The sequence below is a fragment of the Taudactylus pleione genome, unplaced genomic scaffold, assembly GCF_031769625.1.
Source record: "Taudactylus pleione unplaced genomic scaffold, aTauple2 ptg000451l, whole genome shotgun sequence".
NCBI classification, from domain to species: Eukaryota; Metazoa; Chordata; class Amphibia; order Anura; family Myobatrachidae; genus Taudactylus; species Taudactylus pleione.
This window is the reverse complement of record NW_028284853.1, coordinates 3,013,542-3,021,489: the sequence shown is the minus strand read 5'-3', so window position 1 is coordinate 3,021,489 and position 7,948 is coordinate 3,013,542.

Here is a 7,948-nt window from a genome sequence, read left to right as displayed (position 1 = left end):
CCGGATCCGCTCTCAGATGCTGGTGTTGTCCCTGGAGGTTCGGCAGTCTTTGGCTTGGTGGCTTCAGACAGCTCATCTGGTCGAGGGGCGCCCCTTTTGGATCCCGGACTGGGTCCTGATCACAACGGATGCCAGTCTCCGGGGATGGGGGGCAGTGACCGGCTCGTTGTCACTTCAGGGTCATTGGTCTGCGGAAGAAGCACTTCTCCCCATCAACATCCTGGAACTGCAGGCGGTATACAGGGCACTGCAGTCCGGCCCCGCTCTTCACGGTGGCATATATCAACCACCAAGGAGGAACTCGCAGTCGGGCTGCGATGTCGGAGGTGTCTCGCATCCTTGCTTGGGCGGAATGCCACATTCCAGCGTTCTCGGCGGTCTTCATCCCCGGAGTCCTCAATTGGGAGGCGGACTTCCTCAGCCATCACGACGTGCATCCCGGGGAATGGTCGCTTCACCCAGAGGTGTTTCAGCTACTCGTGGACAGATGGAGGCTGCCGGAGCCGGACTTGATGGCCTCCCGTCACAATCACAAGTTGCCCGTTTACGGGTCAAGGACAAGAGATGCAGGCGCATGTATGGTGTATGCGCTGTCGGTGAAATGGACGTTTCACCTGGCGTATCTGTTTCCTCCGATATCCCTGCTTCCTCGGGTCCTGCGAAAATTCAAGCAGGACGGCGGCACGCTCGTGCTGGTGGCACCAGACGTCCTTGGTACTCCGATCTGAGGAGCCTCTCCTTTGACACTCCGTACCTTCTTCCTCAGCATCAGGACCTATTGTCTCAAGGGCCCTGCCTTTACCCGAATCTGGGTCGGCTGTCTTTGACGGCGTGGCTCTTGAGACAGCCGTCTTGAGGTCTCGGGGCTTCTTGGTTTCGGTTATTAGTACCATGCTCAGGGCACGCAAAATTGCTTCTGCACGGATTTACCACAGGGTGTGGCGCACTTACTTTCAGTGGTGTGAGTCCAGAAGCTATGATCCTCAGGTGTTCCAAGTTTCTAGAGTCTTGGAATTTCTTCAATCAGGTTTGGACCTCGGCTTACGCCATGCCTCTCTGAAGGTTCATGTGTCCGCTTTGTCTTTGTGGTTTCAACGACGGATTGCTACACTTGCGGATGTTCACACCTTTTTCCAAGGTGTTCTCCGAATCCAGCCTCCCTTCGTGGCTCCTTGGGACTTGGCGGTGGTGCTACGGGTCCTGCAGGGTCCTCCTTTTGAGCCTCTTGAGTCGGTGGAACTCAAGTGGTTGACGTTTAAGACAGTTTTTCTCCTGGCAATTGCTTCTGCCAGGAGGGTGTCAGAATTGGGGGCACTTTCCTGTCGCCCTCCTTTTCTGATTTTTTTACCAGGACAGAGAGGTGCTCCGCACTCGTCCTGAGTTTTTACTTAAAGTGGTTTCGAAATTCCACATCAATCAGGAACTTGTTGTGCCAGCTTTTCAGTCACCTGATCTTTCCGCTGGTGAGACTTCCTTAGATGTAGTCCGGGCGCTTAGAATCTATGTGGACCGGACTGCTTCTCTTAGGAAGTCTGATTCATTGTTTGTCCTCTTTGGTTTTCACAGGAGGGGTTGGCCTGCCAACAAACAAACGTTAGCCCGTTGGCTTTGTTCCGTTATTTGTGAGGCTTATGCACAGGAGGGTTTACCTGTGCCAACCTCGGTTAAGGCTCATTCCACTCGTTCTGTGGGTCCCTCTTGGGCTGCTAGACGTGGCGCCTCTACTGTTCAGCTGTGTAAGGCGGCCACTTGGTCTTCCATTCAGACGTTTTTGAGGTTCTATGCGTTTGACACCTTCACCTCTCAGGATGCATCCTTTGGGCGCCGGGTTCTCCTTTCAGCACAGGAGTGTCCCCGCCCTTAGTTGTACTGCTTTGGAACATCCCCAAGGTCAACCCTGTGGACCCTGAAGTAGAAAACAAGAGATATGGTAAGAACTTACCTTTGTTATCTCTGTTTCTACGAAGTCCATAGGGTCCACAGGGCACCCGCCGTGACGCACCTGGCTTCATATGGGCTGTGTGGCTGGTCACCAGTTTTCCCTCTCCCATTTCTGTGAGTATGGTTTCTTGTGTGTTCCAGTCTTCCTTCTCTCTGTTTAGTCTCCTCCTCCGGCCTTGGCTGCTTACCAACTGAGGTGCTGTGGCTCGGGGGCGGGGTATAGAGGAGGACGGACCCAAGTGCATCCTGGGAGCAGCAAAGCTTTAACTGCGTGGTGCCTGTGGATCCAGATCCATCTATACCCCCCAAGGTCAACCCTGTGGACCCTATGGACTTCGTAGAAAGCGAGATAACAAAGGTAAGTTCTTACCATATCTCGTTATTTTCCTGCTTTACTGGACTGTCCCGAGGGGACTTCATACTGCCCATCCCTTGGTGTGGACTGAGAGGTATAAGTATTTGGGGATTTTGATCACAGGGGTTGCATCAGACTACAGATGTGTCCACATACATCTATCCTCCGTGCACTACAAGTCGCCTAATACATAACGCGTGAGAGCTGTGTAGTTCGGTAGCGCAGATCATCTTTTTGTGCAACCTTTTATCTTCAAATGCGTTTTATTTGCACAGTGGTGTGAATAAGTTGCACAAGCAGTTTATGCTGATTAAAATGATATTCAGCATGCCTATGTTCTGTGTGCGACTGCGGCTGTATCTGCATGTGAAACGCTACGTTACAGTGTCAGCGGCTTTGACACTGTAACGTATCATTTCGCATGCAGATATACCCACAGGTGCACACAGAACATAGGCATGCTGAATATCATTTTAATCAGCAGAAGCTGCTTGTGTGTCTTATTCGTATCACTGGGGGGGGATATCTCTGATGAAGTATGGGATTACATCCTGAGTAGTACCAAGGGAGCTACCTCTAGTGCTCGTTCCAACAGATCCACTTTTATATCCTCCCATAGGGTATATTTTACCTCAGATAGCTTGTTTCAGCTGGGTAGTAGTGACACTTCTGCCTGTCCTAACTGTTGGGTACATTCTAGCACTTATTTTGGAGCTGGTTTATGGTGTTTAAATTCTGAGTGAATATTTGGGAAATTATTCGCTTGATGGGGATCTGTTTGGGGATGACTAAAGCTGGGCATCCACTATACAAATTTCTGTCAGATATCTGTCCAATCTGGCTGGTTGGAATGAAAATATAAAGCACAAAAGGAAAGAAGACTCCTATTGTGGGGCACACTCTGGTTAGAGTGGATGGGAAAGTATTATAAAATATAACTTTTATTAAATATCACAGCTAAAATAAACACTAATAGGCAAAAAGAATTAAAGTGGGGGGGCGGCAAAAATAAACACACAAATGCATACATGCGCAAGACCAGGCTAGCGACGGGCAATCCGTCGCTCCGGGTCTCGCACCAAAGGAGGCTAGCTGTCGATGTTGAATGACAGCTCGCCCCCTTTGGTGGGCGGGCCGGGGGGGGTGGCTGCCCAAATGGAGGAGTTCCCGAGGGAACGCTTGCCGTTTGGTGGCGGCCCCACTGACATCACGAATGATGTCTATTGAAGCCATGATTTTCACAACAAAGGTTCTGTCTGCGATTTAGACTACGCACAGGGCCAGGAAATCGGTTCTGAGCAAAAATTACCATATAGTATGATAAAAGCCAAGGTTTTTTTTCTGGTTTTCACAAAACAGTACAACAACCAAAGCATAACAAGTGTTGTCCAGAGAGAGCATAGCGCCTGATTCAGAGCCGCTCGCTCTGAATCAGGGCCGGGCTTTTTTTTTTTTTTTGAAGCGCCCTCTTGGCCGCTCGCATAGCTGTGGGTGACCACCCACAGCTATTGCGAGCGGCCATGATGATGGTCGCGATGGTCAAGACCATTGCAACCAACAGGCTTGCGACGAGACCCTTGTGGTAGGGTCTCGTTCATCGCAAGCCCCAGAGAGCTCTCTATATCATACTATATGGTAATTTTTGCTCAGAACCGATTTCCTGGCCCTGTGCGTAGTCTAAATCGCAGACAGAACCTTTGTTGTGAAAATCATGGCTTCACTAGAGATGCCTTTAAAGTCAGCCATTGTAAATTCTGGTGAAGAAAATGGCCTCAAGTGGCTTAACAGGTCCAGCTTTGGCGGCATGTCCAGAATAGGGCCTCTGCTATTTTGATATTGTCCATGTACGGTTATCTTATTGACCAGGCCAGAGCTACTAAGTAGATTCAAATACTTCCCCTTTTCACCTTCTTTATGATCCTTGGAAAAATTGCTCCTAGAGGGAACAAGAAAATGAAGCTGAAATTCCAAAAAACTGACATGACATCTGCCAGAAACACTTTTGAATTGTCCTTGAGCAGAACTTGTGGTTCAACCGAGATGCCATTATGTTGACCCTGTCTTTCCACCAGCTAAAGAAAGGAAGGATTGGTGTAGGAAAGCTGGATGAAGGGTCTACCTGCGGATAAAAGTTGCTAACCAGTTGACAATGCCCGGAATGAAAGCTGATATGATGGTTTAACATTTCACACCACCCATCTCTGGCTGTTTAACATTTCTGCAGGTCTCTCTTGTGGCAAGTGGAACATTGGTGCCTACCTAGTGATAGTTATACTGTCTGGCTGGATTTTCAACTGAGAATCTCCTAAACTAGCAAATGTGTGACTCACATACTGGTGGGTATAGGCAGATGAGCAGAGTGGATAGATGATGGGAATACTTTTTGTACCTCGAATTCCCTCGCATGAAACTAAGCAAATTGGACTGCAACAACAGTTGAGATCATCTTCCTTAGGACCCTTATACAAAAATGAAAATGTCTGTGAGCCATCAAACATATTACCAGTCCCTGTAATCTACAGAAAAACATAATGCTACTCCAGGAAGATCAGAGGATGGAAAGGAGTCAAATTGAACTTGAATCGATAATCCACTCATAGAGCTGCAGTGTCTGTAATGTTACTTGCACATGGGCCTAAGACAAAGCCAAGAAACCCACTTTGATCAGAAGATCATAAAAGTATGAAATCACAGCCATGATCTTTGTGAATACTTTTAGCACTGTTGCTAAACTGGTAGTGCACTGAACTGATAATGCTGGCCCTAGACCACAAACCACAGAAGCTTCTGATGTCTACGCCATGTGCTGACATGCAAATACAAGTCTTTGAAAAACATCAAAAACTTGCCTTTCTACAATACTGTTTAACTCTGATCTAAGAGAGGAATTGGCATGGGATGCTGGCAGTCGGGATCCCGGCTGTCAGAATCCCGACACCCGGCAGGGCTAGCATACTGACACTTGTTGGTCGGTATGCTAACCCTCCCTCCTTGGTGCCTAACACTAACCTCCCCCATCCCCGCACCATAAACCTAACCCTCCCCCCAACTCCGCTACTTGCCTTCAATATCCTGGTGGTCGGAATGTCGGCACCAGGATTGTGATAGGCGTTGGGATTCCGGATACTGACTGCATCCCCTAAGGGACTCCATATCGAATATGCCCTCCCTGTGTTGGGCAGTAAAGGACTTAAAGTTAATTATATGTTGGAAGCACCTGTCTGGTTTCTGCTGCTGATAGAGATTTGAATACAAACCCAACCTCGTTGGTCCTTTCAGAACAGAAATGACTGCTACAGAATATAAAGACTGAATGACTCCCCGCACAGCAAAGTGCCTAGCCTCCAGGAAGACCTGTGGTGAAAACCAAAGGAAGCATCTCAAGAGTCTTCTTAGACATCAGGGGGTTTGTTTACTAAGCATTGGGTTCTAAAGCTCAGTTGCTTCCAATCACAGCTACTAAAAGCCTTGCCCTTTTGAATTTTGGGCATAAACACGACCAGAAGCGCTGGGTTTTAGAACCCGAAGCTTAGTAAATAAACCCCCATGCTTGCTTCCCATTACTTAAGCCAAAGAGTCCTTCATGCTGAGATTACTGAAACTAAAATTCTTACACTACCTGTCAAAAGTTTTAGAGTATCCCGCTCTTTTATTGAAATGTAAGTCATTTGAGGTCTGTGAATAACCTGAAATGGTACAAAGGTAAGCGTTTAACTGCTATAGGATGAATTAAAAAAAAAAAAAATGTAAGTTAGCAAAACCTGAAAAATTGTCAATTTCAGATTATATATCTATATTTTTATTTTTTTCTGAAAAGTGGGAACAAACGGGGCGCTTCCATAGTGTAAAACATTTTCTTAAAATACAATAAAGCAGCAGGCACCAAATGTGATCCGTGCCATGGGTTTCAACTCTGTGGGCTGGTTACCACATGATATTATTACAATACTCCACCAGGCAATCTCCATTTCTGCTAGCAGAAACAACAGAGTACACGTCTCCCGCGCCACTGGCTTCCACGCTCACATTGGCATCAGCAAGGTCCCCCCCAACACGTTTCATCAGAGAGTCCTGGCAATGGGGACCATATCGCACTCACCATCTATAGCTGGTGTAAGCGATACAGTGACAAACAGTGGTATTCTTATTTTACAGCTGTTTGTTAAATATTAAATGGAGCACATTATCCATTTATCGAGTGCTAAAGGAGTTAATTCTCTATATCCAGACAAGAAGGGAATTAAATCATTTATTGCTTTACACTTAAACCTAGAAATGTCTGGATTCTCTGGTATCAAAGTTACTGTCAAGTGATTGGCACACCACCGAGATATAACATCCATGCCCTGCTGGCCCAAGGCCTCATTCTCAAACTATGAGGAATCCCCGAAGTCCGAATCAGTCACCACGGCACCCTCCTCATGAGCTTAATAGTCAGACTACTAGTCATCCCATGACTGGAGTACCAGTGAGTATATATGCTTGTGCAATGTAGCCTGTAATATGAAGGAGGAAGAGACATTAACCCCTGCACTGAAAAAGCAGTACCTCTAACCTAAGCCAGTTTTTCCTGAGTGGCTGCCACAGAACATGACCTATCAAGGTCAATCAAATTGGAAGTCCTAGAAACTCACCCGGAAGACCCCCCTTCAAACAGCTGGGGGAAGGGGTCCTCACGTAACTCACAGGAGCTAAACACTGGCTGAATAAGTTGAGCAATGGAGGCATTCATGGACCTGGCCCGAACTAGGTCTGCCACCTCAGATGCAGAACACCGCATTGCAAACGGAGAAATATAGAAAGTGAACCTATAAGACATGCGACAGACCCTAGTAAACCTGAGGTAACTGACAAGCACAGACAGGTGTGCAGTAGAGCCTAAAATGACTACTGCTTCTGCACAGCATAAGAGCACCCACTACGGAGATGTATGACGAGTGGGAAACACTTCCCCCTCAGCGTCCAGTACTAAGATGGCAGCCTCAGCCCTTTTTGATTTCTAGTGGCCTTACTGTTCACAGTAAGTCCCACCAGACCCAGATCATCCTGGGTACTACCTCTAAAGGATACAAACCCCGTTCTGCAGCCCAACCATGGCCTTTTGCAGAAAGACCTCCCCCAGAACGTGGGAGAACGTTTATGGATCTGTCTGCCATCTCCTGATGTGCAGTGGTACAGCGGATTCCTGGGGGCACTAGTAGCACAGGAACACTGATCGCTGTCTTCAGTAACAATGACCACATCCCTAAAAGGTATCAAGCATGGGGAATACCTATAGCAGGTCTATGCAGAACTCTTCTAACCGGAGGAGCTACAGACTTGTTTATTATTTATAGTGGCTGGACCCACACGCTATACGACAACGTCTCCAGGGTCCCCTAATGGAATGAATGAGAAATCAGGGTGTTCTGTGAAGCTTCTGGTTTTACTATTAAAGCTGCTGTTCCACCATGAAAAATATAAATATGTCCCCTTTTCTCACCCAGAAGCAGAAGGTTACCAAATTTGAACTGGTCTTTGGAATTACACAACCACTCGCCCCGAGTTGCTGATCTGACCTTCACTCCATTCAACAAGCAGAAGTGGCTTGAAAAAGGGATAATTGATCACTATTAGATGCAGAATACTAAAGGCTGTCTGAAATACAGGACG